This window comes from Bombus fervidus, chromosome 3 (assembly GCF_041682495.2).
Source record: "Bombus fervidus isolate BK054 chromosome 3, iyBomFerv1, whole genome shotgun sequence".
NCBI classification, from domain to species: domain Eukaryota; kingdom Metazoa; phylum Arthropoda; class Insecta; order Hymenoptera; family Apidae; genus Bombus; species Bombus fervidus.
The window spans coordinates 11,636,484-11,653,977 of NC_091519.1; positions in this window are offsets into that span (position 1 = coordinate 11,636,484).

A 17,494-nucleotide genomic window follows, 5' to 3' on the forward strand; every position below is an offset into this window, starting at 1 on the left:
CGCGTTGTGCGCATGTGCGAATCGAGACAGGATTCGTGGACTAGGAACAGGGTGCGAAGCGAGAAGATGAATGACGGTAGTAAGAATAGAAAAAGACAGATCGTGGCCACGAAAACACTACAGAAGTAGAGGGAATAAGAAAAACACGTTAAAAGAAACGTAACAGGAAAAGAATGATGACAAAATATAGTTTTATATATAGTTTTTATATATTTTGTTAACTTATCAGGTTAGTTATCGAGGCATATATATGTTTAGGAAATCCTAAGTCTGTTCTTCATTAAGTATGATATAGATATTTGACATATTTGTTCATTTTGTATATGTAACACAGCAAGGTTCTCTTGTACAACAATTTATCGACTAATAGTATTAATGAATCGACAAATCGTAAGTTATAGATTATAGAGTTCTCTTCTATAATTTTACAATTTTGCATCTGGTAGCATAATGAGACGATTTGCAATTTGTACAGTTTGCATGTACAACTTCTGTTTTGTTATCGAGCTTGTTATTATCTAAGAGAATTTATCGATATTAAAAACTCGTAAAATTTCTCTAATAATATTAATTGTGTATATAATAATATAAATTGTGAAAGAGGAGCTAGAGGCTCATTCCATGAAGTTAGTTTAAAAAACCGTAGGGGATAATAATAGTCATTTGAAGAGGCAAATTTCATTTAGCTTACCTGTACTACTTGGTGCTGCATATATTGCGCACAATATGATAAAAAGTAATAAAAACAGAAATTGAAGATTATAGTTGATTAAAGAGACTGAAGAAAAGCATAGTATATGAAGATAAAGTAAATAAGAAAAATTAATAATGCATAAAGAAACTATCGAAATACGAAACGGAAGTAACATGATAGAGCAAAGGGTGGTATGGAGAAGAGATGGAGCAAGTTATAATGACTCGAAGAAAGAGTGAGATAGCGAATGTAGAATGACACAAAGGGTTAGTGGTGGGGATGGAGCAGAACAAGCGAGAAAGGTAAAGGTGGCGCTCTCGCGCAGTCTGGCGTCGTCGGTCGACGGATGTTCATTTAGGGTGTGTTTGCTCGTGACTTTCTTTCATTTATTCGTACTCGCAGCTGTTTAAATCGGGATATCGTTCGTTTGCCTTTGTATCGTTCAGAACGGTCGCCTTTTCAGTGTTTTAGCGAAGTTCGTAGCAGTAATACAACGATAGCAAGACAAAGACTGGTTATGCCGGTCGAAGAGTTTTTGTGACTCGTACCGTGAAGAGCTTCGTACGGGGATTGCTAGTTTGATACGAGAGAGTGATAAGGTAACGTTTCATTGCGGGAAAAGGTAATACTTTTGAGTACACGTTTGACATGGTCTGCTGTCCAGGCCGGTAGCGAATCGATTTTCACGAAGAGTGAAGCGGGAGTTGCGAGAGAGGGAGAGAGAGCGTGAGAATGCTATGGTTGAACGAGAGAGAAGAACGATAACAGGGGCAGAATCTACTATCTAGTTTTTCCTCCTCCCCTATTATTCTTTTTCCTTTATATTTATTTTATTTACCATATTTTATATTGTTTCCTTTATATACATTAGCATATTTTGTTTAGTATAAGATATGTTCTTAATTGTAGTTTGCTATTTTTGGTGTTATTTTACTATTTCTCCATTTTATTAGTTTATATTCTTATATCACCCTTTCATTCATTTGGTTCAGTTACAATTTCCGCTTTCGTTCGTTGGTACGCGCGCGTGTATTTTGGGTAACTGTCCGTTTCGACATGTCTCGTAACGCAGTAGAGGGACATGAACTCTCCATCGGAACGTTGCATCGAGAAACATACGTCCGGTGTAGTACTGCGTACCGCATCGGCGATGTTATCGTGCATCGATTCACAAAAAGAAACTTTGGACTAGCAACGGAGCCATGGTTAAATCGTAAATCTTCCATCTTCGTGTTTGATCAATATAATATAATAATCAGGATAATTATAGTAAGATATCAGAAACACGAAAGGAAAGTAAGTTGAGTAATTCGTACGAAAAACGAGACTTCATAGTAGATCAATTTCAGCCATTGTACTTTGTGCATATTAGCGCGAGGGACGAACCTTCATGTTACATTCGAGAACCATTGATTTCCAAGTGAAAACTGACCCCAATTTCTTCATCGAATTGCAATATATGTATGATAAGGTGGAAACAGTTGGACGAAAGATGTTATCCTCGATCGAGGGTATTATTACCACGAGGATGTGGTACGACGTTTAGCGACCTCTACGTACTAGTGCAAAAGCAATAATTGCTTTAAATGCGTCCTAAATGAATTAGATACCATTGACCGTTTGAATAAAAGGTGACGCGTCTCTTGTAACCAGTTATACCGTGTGCAAATACGACATATAGTATGTCGACACCGTGTGTGAATTATAGGAACGGTAATTGGACGGAATTTTCGTTCTAGTGTGGTTCCGCGTCTCTGACCCTCTTCCACCCTCTGATTCTCCTCCGGTCGATAGACCCGACTTGACGTTGGGATACCCTCTCTCTCTCACTCTTTCTCTCTCTCTCTCTCTCTTTCTCTCTCTCGCGCTCGTGAAAAGGACAAGGAAACGAAGAAACGACCACGGGCAACACACGAAAATTCTATGATCGCGAATATACATTGATTCACAAAGTATTTGGACACTTACGACAAGAAATTTGTATGTATGTTATATGAAACATTTTGAATTATTATGAGCTTATGATGAAACACGACTATCATGATTATATTGGTCAAATTTGAAACTGATATATATATAAAAGTTAGCAGATATCTAGAGTGCAAGATACATTTAGTTAAAAGTTGCTATATAGCATGAATAGCCATCTTCATTGCTCATCACGTTAATACAGTAGCTGATGGAAATATTTGAACACTTTATATATATATATTACATTTGTTATATAAAACGTTTGAAATTTCAAAATGTGTCATATAACACACATAATATATTCAAAGAAGGTTCGTATAAGTCTTCCAACACTTTTATGAGCAAATCTATATGTATATATTATGTACACTATATGAAGGAAAAAAGCACGATGTCATATTTCCTATTTTTTTTTTTTTTTTTTCTTTTTTTTTTTTTTGTAGTAGTTTTACGATTCAGTACGTTGTTAATTAATCCTATATTATCAAAATTGTCTATATATTTGTTTTTCCATCCGCTTCAAATTGTCAAAATATCGCTAATCATAATATTATAGTATGGAAGATGTTAAAACAGAGCTTATCTTAATGATTGTATCTTTGGCTTTTGCAATTGGATCATAAAACTTTATCAATTTATCAGTTATCTTTAAAAGACTTATGTCTTTGGATCTTTGACAATTCTTTTGTTTAGTCATAAATTAACATTTATGTTTCCTCCTGTGATCTTTACATGTACATAGTATATATAACGAGACATGTCCGGTGCTTTCCGCTCTACGTTTTCCAAATCGATAATCGTGCAGCCACAAAGTGCTCGCAGAAAACCTACGACAATATGATGACAAACAAAGTGACAAGTGAAAAATACTAGTAAGAGTTTCATCTGTTTGGTTTGGATCACGTAAAGGATTTCGTAAGGAAGAGTGAATAAGAGTAAGGAGAAAGGAAACTATACAGAGATTGTAAAGCTTTATGGGCCGTGTTAATACTTTGCATTTGGGACACGGTATTGGCACGACCTTCTTTTTTCGTGTTATAAAAGACGCTATTCTATTTTCAAAAACCAAACTGATTAACTCCACTTTTTGTAAATTCCTCGATTTCCTTATCTGAATTTGTGATCCGATAACGGATGTTTATGCAAATTTAAAGTTTTAAAGATACAATGTTTCATTCCACTCATCAAATATTATAACAAGTGCAATAATTTGGATATATTTTTATATTATATGCATTCTGTGCGTTCTTGTAGTTCTTCATTTTTCATAAATGCATAAAAATCCGTAGTGACTAGTGATGACTAGTATCGAACTTCTCAAAGAAATAAATTATTTGTTTCTATTTACTATAAGAAAATAACATAAATAAGTATAAATTCTCAGGAAACTTTTGAAAAATTATGTTACAATTTTTCTTGTTCGACTTTTTCTGTGAACAAAAATATTGCAGAGGAAGCAACATTTTTAGAATCCAATTTTGAACAGTTTTTCAATGCAAATATCCCATCGTATGGCGCACAGAACACAGCTGGTGGTGTTAGACTTTCCGGATGGAAACGATGCGATGTTTCTTTGCATTTCGCGGATCGACCCCCCTTCCTTTACGCAGTTATGTTTTACGGCTTCTTTATGGCCTCTTTTCTCACCAGTAAGACTGAAAATATCGAGCGTATAATTGACAACGCGGAATAAAATTTCGGTCCTCTAACTCTTGGAAAAAATGAAGACTACAGAAGAGAAACATGACAAGTTATTATTGTCTTTCATTTTAAAATTTAATACACTGTCAACTATATATGTAATATATTTCAATTCTCACAGGTATTATTTCTTTAGTTCCTTAATTAAGTTATAACTTCACTCTCTGCTATTCGTTATATGTTTTCATGATTTGAAAAAGTGTAATGTATTTCTTATAATAATAAACGTAAAACACAATTTTATGAAAAATAACAGTGAACTATGATTCTCAGCCAGCTAAATATAGATCTATCATGTTTCCCCCGTATAATTTTCGTGTATCAATATTTTAAGAAAATGCATATCGATAACATCTCTATTTCTGTTCCTTTCTTCCTTTCACATATTCGTAGAATGGAAATGTTGCTGGTTAATGCAGATAAACGAGCGAAATTGATAACAACTGACAGATTGAATTAGTGAACCTATACAGAAACTATGATGCAAATGATGTTGAGTGATAAAGCCTCCTCAACCGGTGAAACAGAACTGTCTTATCATTATAGTCGACGTTTTCAAGAAATTGATAATGAAGATTTAGCTTCCAGTTGAATTATCCTTCTTTTATTCTGGTATTTTAATTTTTTACCACGGTCGTAATAATAGGTTAAGAATTTAGCGACGGGAACATGAAGTAACAAGGAATGATGAATAAAGTTGGACAAACGGAGAACTCTGTAGGGAACAGCGAAATGGGACATAGGATCAGAGCTTTCACATCACCCCAATGGTGAATCCATAATGATCAGCTTCTCAGAAAATCTACTCATGAATTCTTTTCTTTAAAGATAAAACTAGAAAGAATATTTTTATCTTGGAATTATTTCTCACTCTTGATAAACAAATACTCGATGCTTTTAACAAAAAATATCGGCGTTATAGTTCTTTATCCTAGGAACAAAATACTTTACTTACAACATCAGAATTTTTATAGAATATATATTATAGAATAGATTAGAAATGTTAGCCTCAACCCAAAATGAAACGAAGTTACAGAGATTCGTATCTGATATCAAGCTATATGCTTATGAAATGGGTTACAAATCTATAATGATTAGAACAAAAATAAGATACTTTATAAAATCCATCAATTGAAGTTTCTTGAAAATATTGTGTAAAATCCAAATTATAGTATAAATTAGAAATAAATTAGAAATTTGAACCCTCGATAAGAAATTAAATTAAGTTTCAATATTTCGTGTTGGAGATCAACCTTGTGTCTTATAAAATAGGTTTATGTTTCATAAAATTTATGACTGGAACAAATTTAAAATACGTTATAGGACCTATATTTTTATCATAATCTCAATGAATAAATTAAAGTCTCAGAATCAGCTTTGATACAAAATGAATTTATGTTTGAATATTTCGTATTCGAGATCTGAAGCTGTATATTTCATAAAATAGGTTGGGAATTTATCGTAAAGTAGAATCAACTTATTTGTAATTTTTTGAGGTAAACGTAATCTTGTAAATTCACATTGAATTAACCTTTTAAAATCACATTGAATTAACGTTGATAGTTTCTGTTTTTACCGTGAGAACAGTACAGATTGTAACGAGATGTTCTATCTAGCTATCTATAGTTTACACGATTTTCGTCATATACGATTAAATACTGTATACACGTATGACGAGTGCACTGCAACAAGCAATCTCCTAAGGTCTTTGTAGTGCTTCGAGATTATACGCTTATGTACGCGCAGATTTGTTCGTTTTCCGTTGTCTCGCCACCAGTAAATCCTGTTATTTTTCCTTTATACATTCATTGTTCGTTGCAAAGTTTTACTTCTTGACGAACGGAAGGAGCTTCTTAAAGATAGTCATTCGTTCGTAATTTAAATCGGTTCCATTGGGTAAAAGCGTTTAAAATAACAGTTTAAGAAGTTAATACGTTAATGGTTATACAGGGTGATTCATAAAAACTATTTGCTGCTATCTTGCTTTAAATCGTAATATAGATGGTGTAAAAGAATTATAATGGAACTTTTTCCACCATAGGATATTTTCTGCAATTATTCAATTGCAAGAGCCACAATATTGCCATTAAAAAAATTTGACCTAGGAAAAAATTACCTCCGCGAGTGAAACTTCTTACGTCACGTTTGTCCTCTAAAGTCTCTTATCCGTTATTAATTTGCGACATCAACTGCAGTAGCTGGTGTTAAGTTGGTCCCTACTTAATGGATCACTGTATATAACCGCCACGACAAAGGTATATCGTTTAAAATAATTAGAAGATCTTGTTTCAGGCGTATTGAAGTGAGTGAATTAATTACATAAATAGCAATGTGACTATTTCCACATGTTCAATTTACCTTTGCATAACTTCTAAAAATATTGAATATTAAAGTAATGATAATATAATAGATATATTATATATATATGAGAAATATATATATAAAATTCCTTAAGCATTAAATAAAATTAAATGGTCTCCCAATTATTTTGAACACTTATATACAAAGCAAGTGAATTAAAAGGTGTTGAAGAAAATAAGGTTTAATAGCTTTAGTATAGAGATCTAACGCAGCAATTATCTAAAAACACGATTGTAATATAATTCACCGCAATCCGCTTTGCATAGGCTTAGTCCCCTCGGGCTCTTCTCTAATTTATTGTTTTATAAATAACATAATTATCTATCAAATAACCAAATAATTTTACAAATTACAAATAAGTACTAGTATAACTATTAAGTCTAATTACGAGTTACAAATAATCGTATTATCCATCTCTTTTATTTCTACAAATTCTTACAACCTTGATATATTTTCTTTCTTTTTTTTTTATTTTTTTGTAAACTCATTTACGCGATGTATCATGCATGCTTATATCTCACGTTTATTCGCAAAGGTGAGATAATATGCGAATTTACACAATACTTGCGCAATGGAAATAAATCAAACCTTTTATCCATTATTTTTTTTTTTTTGTTTTTTCTTTCATTCTTTATATATTTTTAAAACGATAGAAAAGATAACGATCCTTCCTTGTAAACAACCAACATTTCTTGTCCTATGACGTGCACACATCAATACCAATCGTGTTCGAAGATAATGCACAGTCGTTTTACGTATGTGTTGTACAACGTATGCGGATACTGATGCAATGTGTATCTACAATGGAATATTCGTGTTACTATAGGTATAGTATGAGCAATAGAGAATTCTTGATCGAATTTTTCGATATTTTTCTTCGTCCAAGTAAATATTGTCTATCCAGAATTTTATGGATCATTATTATTTATTTTTTTTTTATAAACTCAGTTCTAAGTTTATGATAAGTATTCTTCGTTTTTTATCGAGTGGGAGAAAGAAATACTGACAAGGAAAAGATTGGATCTTCTAAATTTCATCATTTTCTTTTCTTTTGAAAATGTTTTATTAATGTCAAACTTCTTTTAACTATTTAAAGTTTGAGACTGTACGTTTTGAAATTAAACGATTTTTTAATTTTTAGACAATTTTAAACAAAATATACATATATTTAATGTATACGTATATATAATATATCTTCATTAAAAATTGTATATTTTCAAAAATGCTACAACTAGAAGAAACTTAAAGGATGCTGTTGAAACATTCTAAAAAGCAATAAAATATTGTTAAATTTGAACAATTTAACATAAATTATATGTACATTACATTAATTATAATTAAAGTACATTAGACATATGTATATATTAAACGAATTCAATTTCTTTAATAACGATATTTTTATCATAAAAAAATTCTACAAAAGGAAAGAAATTCTACAAAAGGAAAGAAATTCTAAAAACTCTAACATAAATTTTTCATTAGTCAATGCCCTCTATAATTCACATTCATAACCTCAATATAAAATTTGAAACTATAGTATCTACTTATATCGGCTTTACGTAATAGAAAGGAAAGACTAGTAATTAATGGACACTTAATAATTAACAATCGTAACGCTACTGCCACGTAATTCGAGCAATTACAGTCATATTGTATTCGGCGTTGGTCGACAGGCGTCGTTATGGCGTCGGTTTGTCTGGTCTGGCTCGTTCCTTACCTCGACAACCCTCGATGTCGTGGGGTGAAGACCCTGCTCGTCTAGCCAGAGTCTCCCGTGCATTTCGTATTTATTATTTATACGCCGGCAAGTGTCTACATCCGGTAGGATACGCGCGGGAAATCCACTTCGTTAAAAGTCTTGCGTCGTGCTCTCCGACGCGGAGTTACACGATTAGGGGCATCTCGTCGGGCACTTCTTAAAGTGAGCATACAAATTCGATATCGTGACATGGTAAGTTTTTTCATTTTATATATGTAAATAGCATAAGTAAGAATGAAACGAATTTCCAGGAATAAACAGTAATAAAATAGTTGAACATCTAAGAGAAAAGGTCGTATAAAAATTGATACAAAGAGGGTTAGGTTCGCGTTATGTTAGGATAAGTAAATTGGAAAATATGATATTGCGCGTGTGGAATTGTGAGGTTATTTACTTGGCATGAACGATGTTTATATTAATAGCTTTAAATCTATTTTTGTTTATATTTGTTGTATTTGTGGTAAAATATTGTAAAGGGATATAAATATATTTTTTGATCACAAGTCTGATATTTATTAATAATTACGTATTAGAAACTGTATCTCTTATTTTCAGATATTAAAATAGATTACTTTCTTTTAAGAGCTAAAGTAATTGTCCAGATATATTTAGCTATTATATGGTAAAAGATAATTAAGAAATTAGATAGAGAGAAATAACACAAAGGAAAAAATTTTCAAAAAATGAAATTAGGAAAAAAAAATAAAATTAAATAATACTTCGTTACTCGTACGATAACAATATATCAATTTTAATTTGTAGAATTTAGAAAAAGCCACTATCTTCTGCGTTATGTCAAATTCATAGGAATATTGGATTCTTTTCGTTCTTTGATGCGTGTGTGCGTATTTTTTCTCTGCTTGTAAGTACACGTATTCTCAATTGCTTAAATAATAAACGAAACATATAACAAACGAACGTAGATATAAATAGTTGTAATTCAGATATAAATGCTAGTGTGTGGTCGAGTTTTCTTCGATCAGATCGTGCCATGTTTCATTATTCATTTCATCATGCGACATGTCACCACCATAAACAATCAAGGTTTCCCGATAAGAATGTAATTTCGACAAATTCTGCCCTGTATTCCGCACCACGGAGAGATGATCTTCTGCGTCATACAGTTAACAGAGACGCAGAGGAATTTATGAATTTCAAACGCACTCTTTGTTGATTACTTCGCCATCGTCACAAAAATAGTATTGTTCTGTAGTATAAAAAATATGGGAATTTTCGGACAGTAATATTTTTATTACAAAATTTGCAACAAAAGGAAATTAATTGAAATTTTTTAAAATAGTTGAAGATTTTATAATGGAAGAATTTGATCAGTTATTATACTGTTTAATTTTTAATTTTCAAATTTTAACAATTTAATTCTGGTCTTTTTTACGAAATAAGGACAGATTTTAGAAATGTAATATCTTTTCGGTTTAATTCACGTAATGTTCAAAATTTACCAAAAAGAATAGCTTAAGATCGACGATTTTCTAAACGACGGGGGTATTTGTTTATTTAAAAATGTTTAAATACTGTTGAAATCTAACCTGACCTATTTCAATCTTTTTGGAAAATTTTAAATATTAAGTGAATTAATTAGATTGGAAAATATTACATTTCTACTTGTTTTTATGAAATAAGGAAAAATGTAAAAATGTGACACTTTTTTTAAATAATAAAAAGTATATTAGTTTTTCATGCTTCTCCGATTGATTTCTTGTTTTAGTAGTAAAACAAAGCTTTTAAAAAAATAAGAGTCAAATAACCGAAATTGAAAAAAGTTATATTATATAGTAATATAACAATTTTATCAAGTAATATTTGTATCATGGAATTCACGATAAGAAAACTAAGAGAATTTTTTTAAAATAATCAAAGATTTTTAGATTAAAGAATCTGTACAGTTATATTTATTTAGTGATATGAGAACAGCGATATTTTTTGAATTATGCATTATGAATAATACACGTAATGTTGTGAATATTGTAATTCTGAATTGAAGAGTGAAATTGAAATGCAATGACAATTGGAGTTATGTAAATTTAGATTACAAACAATGATCGGCATTCATGAACTAGATTTGAATAAGAATCTTAGAAAAGCGTTGCCTTCGTGTATTGATTAAATCTCAAGTTAGAGTTCGAAACTTAAATAGAATAATAAGATGAGATGTCTACATGAGTGTCGATGTCGTTGTTGGTAAAACAAGCCACGATTCATGGCGAAAGATCGTGATGACCACACTCAATCATTCTAACTATACCTAAGCGTTAATCTAACCAACCTAAACGTTTCATTTTCAAATCTAATTATTTAGATCATGATTATGATCACGAAATACAAGCAAAATCTTTTTCATTTTCTTTGTAGCTACATTTATAATTTTTATTTTATTTATTACAATTATAATTTTTTATTTTCCTCTAAAGAAATTAATTCACTAATTATATTTTATTTCTCTGTTTAATACTGTTATAACGATACGCATAATGAATTCAATTTGAAAAAAATAAGACGTAAAAGAAAATACTGATAAGGTAAAGGTATCGGGCTGCAATTACAGGGTTTTCGATTTTCTACTTTTCCACTTTGTCTACATTTGCAAATATCAACAGAAAAGGTATATTTTGTCATAGAATAATTTTTTAATGAATTTTTGTTAACCTTGTGACTGCGTCCTATTTCTAAAAATAGGAAGATAGTATGATATAAATATGAGTTCAGAAATTGTATGTAGTTGCGCAGCGAAGTATAAGGAATGAAATGATATTAGACTGGCTATCGATATGATAGTGTGTAAGAATAGGTCGATGAAGAAGTGATGGAAAGAAAATGAAATCTCAAGGAAATGAAGCTATTAGAGAAAGAGTTCTTATTAAATATTTTAGTCAGAGCAATTGAAAAACGGAAGAAAAATACTTTTTCATTAAATTGAAAGAAATACTTATACGATATTATTCTAAGGAAAGTAATTTATTTTTAATCTATTATAGAAATTAAAAAAGGAAGAAAAGAAATTCAATTCACTATAAGTTCTACTATAGAGTTAAGTTTCTAATAAATATTATCTGTATATTAATAATTATTTCTTCAGTGTTCGAATTTTAGAAATATATTACGCTTTTTTAACTTTTAAATTTTAATATTTATAATGTTTCAATAATAAATTTATACAACTAAATTTACATGAAATTCTTTCGTTATTTTCCATAAAAAATGCAGGCTGTTATTATTAAAAATAATAAAATGGAAGTTTCACGTATTTTCACGGAACATAAAAGTCGACATCGATAAATATTAATATTTCTTAAATTTGTGAAGCTCCTTTCACTTTGTTTTTTCATTTTTCCATTAGACTTTTTATTTCTGTATCTACTGTATTTTCACGGTGGAATTACTTTAAGAGAATTCCTGGCGAAATACGGTTTGCTGAAGATATAACATACCGAATCAAGACAATTAGAGTCTCGCGTTTCCGCACAATTCAACAGAATGAATCAAGTTTCAGGGACGAAGGAAATGTGGCGTGTTTCGTGTGCTGACTTTTTGTTGAACGTGTACGTGACATCCGTGGATTCGTTTCCCCCTGTTTCTAATTGTATTTTAACAATATTTTAAAGAATAAAAGAAATTATATTGATAATTTTCAGTTGTATTGTTCATATTATAATATACTAATACATAATGATTAAATATTAATAATAAAGATGATGTTAAAATATTAATGAAATATTAATTAAATACTAGTGAGATTAAATAAAAAATGTTAGAAATTTTTAAACTAAATATATGAATTGATTATCTCCACCTTTAATACAGGAAGTTTCAAAATTTGTGAATTCCATTTCATGAAAATGCGCATAAAACTATGATGTGTGCAAATGATTTCATTGAATTCAACAATTATATCGTATTGAGAGTCGGACATAGAAGAGGTTTGCTAAGGTTTAAACATAAAATGGACGATCATTGCATTCATATTATTCCAATGATCGATCGACGATGATCTCACCAGGTGTCACACCATCTGCAGTGCTTCCTCAATAAGCCTGGCACCACGTGCAAGTTTTGTCTTCCTCTATCATAGCATCCATTATTTAAAGAATAATCGACGTAACATCCTTCGGTAAATCGGTGCTTAATTATTTGTGATATTAAACATCCGCGTAAAAGGTTGACGAGGGATTTTCACCATCGGCGAAAGATGTCCAGTAATTAAAACATTCTACTAGAAATTGGAATTCTCCTTTCTTTATTAACTTATTCCGTCGTATCATATCTCTTCTTCGCCTTACAGCATTTACACGATGTCTATGTATCGAAAGTCGACTTCAATCTTTCGCGAAATTACTTTCCTTCGGTCATTAAGTCCTTCGACGCGGAACAAAGCTTCTTCGTTCTTTGATACGAGCCATAACGAGTAAGTAAAAGATCCTTTTCGTTGTTATTTGTTGGTAGATGAAAGGCAAACCCCTTGGTTCCAATCGAACGTAGCCCACATGGATGGAGCAAACCGGAAGGACTAAGAGTCCATCCCGAAACACGTCGACCCCTTGGCCCCCGACTCGCTTCCTCATCGAATTGTGTTCGTCGCCTGAGGATTGGATTGATTTTATCGTAGCCAAACGTGAGTGTTACCTTTCATTTTTATCGTCAGATATAATCTGCATTCTTGAAGATTTTATAAACAAGATATCTAGTTCGACGATTCATTGTCCAATGAAAAAAGAAAAACTAGTCCAATGTGTTTATAGTTATCATAGATAAGTCTATACGCATATTTTATAAACTTATTTTGTGTGTATCATAACATTAAGGAAAAAATTAAGAACCAATCCATTACCACCAATTTCTTCTTATCTCGTATTTTTGTGCATGCATAGAAAATTTGACAGTAAAAAATTACATAGAACACACATAATATGAAAAAATATATAAAATATTCAAAGTATACAACGTCTTCTTTAATAGTTAGTAAATTAAACAATTTTCCACCGAGATTCTACTTTCTTAATAATATTGTATAAAAATTCATAGAAAACTGCACTTTATTTGTGATGTTGTTATATATGTAGAAAACCGCAAAGATTATTGACCAGTATACAAGATATTTTATTCAATTTGCACAGGAATTTACAAAATGTAGCCATATTCTGAATGACTGATTTTTAATTCGAAAATGGATACAGTCGATGCATTTTCTAATGAATTGGCACGTTAGAATCTTCCACCAAATGTGTATATAGATGTATATAGATTCTTATACGAGTAGTTATATCACTTTTCAGATATTTAATTCGGCAGAACACGCATCTACGTTAACCATAGCCTAAACTCTAAACAGGTATATCTTATAACATGTCGATGAAGAGGAACTATTTTAGGATATACCAAATAGTAGATTGCGGATTTTCGTGCAATTATACGAAATTTAAATATGCGAAAATGCACAGACTGCATATATATAATATGAAAAAATATATAAAATATTCAAAATGGAATATTACTCTTTATAGTCTCATAATAGATACATAAAACGAACTTCTATTTCAGTTCTACTTTTTTAAAGTATAATCTTCTATAAAAATCCGGAATTTACTAGTAAGAGGGTCGAACCCAGTTAGGATTGGACCATAGGCCCATTGTCCATAAAGCGTCGCTTCACAGAAACGTAAAACCGAATCTACACTGTTCCATTCTGGAGGAACTTTCATCCCTGGATGGAGGCGAGGATGAAAGCAACGTTCATCCACCGTGTTGCTCCAAAGTGAAACAGTTTCGGCTTAAGCATAGTCTGTTAGACGTGACGATACGTCTAAGACGGTGTTCAATCTACGAGGCGTACATTAAGATACGTTTTGTTATTAAAATATTAAAATACCGAGCGACGAGGAACAAGTTTTCATCCTATATATCACTTCATATTAGATATTAGATATCCTATATGTCACTTATAGCTGCAACGTACGCCTCGTTACTGACGATGTTAACGCCAGTCATCATGACGAAAACGCGTAGCGACGAAAACGGCTCGCTGCTGTTTCGTGACCGGGTGCACATTACTTTACAATGATCGCTACATGGAAACGTACTGTTAGCATCAATGCGTCTAATACGCGTCTAGGAAGCGTCACTTGGCGGACAGTGGGTCTTAGCCTACCGTTATATCTCTTATAATATTATCGATTTCTAAACTATACTCTTACGATAGAGACCACCTTGTTGAATTCCAACTGTAAGTAGTTGTCAGTAAAATTAGGTATGTATTTAATTGTTTCGGTCTGACGGCCTAGAAATTGGACTTGGTTTTACATAGTTTACAGAGATAAGACAAAACTACAACTAAACTTATCTTCAAATATTTTCTCTTTATACAAATATTCACCGCGTTACGCTTCATTCATCCGTTCGTTCCGTCATTTATTATCTATCTTATTAGTGCAATTAAAAGCCCAATGTATTTGTTGAATTGCAGCGAAGAGGAAATCACGGATAATCAGTGACGGGGACGAGGATGGCCAGGAGCAGCGGCATTACAAACGTATACCGGCGATGCACCGATTGCACCGTCGTCGTTCATCGCGATGCCGTTGTCGCAGCTTGTAGTACGTCCGCTCACGAGTCACGATCGATCGGAATCGGGTACGGTAGAAACGGCCACGACACTGCTACCTCTGACTACATCGACTACTCTGCTAATTTCGATCAGGGAGAGGGTACGGCCGATTAGAGTCGCCCCTTTCGATACAACTGTCCAGCAGCACGTGATTCACGTAAGTTCCACGCCCCCAACAAACTAATTCTTCTTTCCTCTTTGTTTGCTTTTTCATTTGTTGCGTCAGTCAGTCAGCTACGTGAGATTAATCTCTTCTTTCTGTTTAGCATTTCGGGATTTTTATTTGTTCCTTGTTGGTAGAAAAATATCGAACGACCCCATTCTTTTATTATCGAGTAGGGTGTTGTTAACGGATAAAGTCAATGGTTTCTTTTTTAAGATACTTTATAGCAATCGAGGTTTGTATTTTTATGTGCTTTACGACCGAAATCTCATTAAGTCGTTACAAATGAAATGGTTGAATTCTTAGTAAAACTTGCAACGTTTATTGGCTTTTTTTTTTTTTTTTTTTTTTTTTTTTGAAAATAGCTGTATTCAGATTGTGATTCAATGTACAATGACTATTACAGGTGAAAGTTCTAATTATTATAATTAAATACTTATACTTTGGTTAATTTGATAATTTCTCCTAGACATCTATCTCCTAGATCTTCTTTATGGGAATAAATAATCTAATGTTAGGCGACGTCTTAAATCGATGGATAATTAGAAGTTGTAATATTTTATCCCTATATTTAGTTGTTTTTATAGCAGGATTTTTAAGAACGTTTTTGATTTTGTAGTTAGCTTTGTAGAGCGAGACGGATCTAAAAATACATCTCTGAAAGTGGCACAAAAATTGCTATCGATGCCATGGCAATGTTTGGCTGTGAAAAAATAAGTCTTTTGTTGCGCAAACAAGTGTAAAGAAAGGAAATATTGATTTTTGCAGAGGAATGACAATAAATGTGGCGCCGTTTTGTTATCTATTGATTAAATTAGATTCTAAATGCTTGGTTATCGGTTTTATTGCCAAATATCGAAACTTTTATGATTCGAGTATTCTTGTTTGTTATTGACGTAAACGTCTGACAGCTGTATAGTTACTTAACAGACGATAAGCAACTAGTCATCAGTTGTTCGTGGCTCGTACCATAGGACACGACTTAGAAAATTATTTAAAATATATATTCTTAGATAAAGAAAGTGGAAAAGTTTAATCGTAATTTCAGGTATCTATTTTGACAATTTAATTCTTATCGTTTAATGTTGTATTTTCAAATCTCTTTTTAAATAATTTACTTTCGTTCGATTTAATTCAAGATAGAAATGGAGAAAAGTAATATTAAAATGTTATGTATATTTTAATGGTTAATATTTGTTAATAATAATGATAAAGTTCGTAAAAGTTACAAAGTATTAATAATATCTTGTATTTTAATAATTAAAATAGAATTTCCATTATGACGTTTAATAGGTAAAACACGTCTTTACTTAAATTCTATTTCTTTAGTTGTATCCATAAGAATATACGTTTGCATAAAAATTTGATGATTCGCTGGTCTCAATTTATTTCGCTTGGATCTCGATTTATAACAATAAGCCCATGTTTGAAGATTTAAAAAATTATTACTTATCTTTCCATAATGAAGTTTCCCGACTACAATAAAGAAGAGTTCTTTGATACGGCCGGAAGTTCGATTTACACGTAGAATGAAATCAGTGTTATGCAACAACACGTTGTGATGCGATGATAGAGAAAAGAATGCACGAAGAATTTCTTATCGGCTGTTTGCATCGTTGATTATCGTTGCGCATTAATTATAATTGTATCACATGTGATCTTGCAAATTATCATCTTTTTCTCGTTACTCTATGTACAACATGGTGACGTTATTCGTATATGATTTTTCTAGTCAGATGGCAAAATTTAATATCTACCAATAGAGTTTTACTACCTTCGTAGCGTAGCTATTTTAAAGTTTATCTTACGTAGAAATCATGATATTTTTAATACTAAAATATCAGTTATTTTTCGGTAAAAACTATCACTGGAAACAATAATTTAATACTATTCCCAAAACACGCAGAGATATTTGTATCTTTGTAAAAATCAATCCACTGAATATTTAATAGCGAAAATAATTTTTATCAATTCGTTTTTTTGAACTCTATGAAACTGGTTTGTATTATACAGTAATGCTTTAGAAAGAGTAATTCGAAAAGACGTTCAATTAAATTACATTATATTTACAATTTTATAAATTTTCTCCACCTACAAAAAGATCCTGGTACTTTTGTGTCCTTTATTTTATGCGATTAAATTAGCTCTAATATTATTAACCTCTTGTCTTATGATATTTCCATATATATATATATATATATATATATGTACACGCCAACATTGAAATAT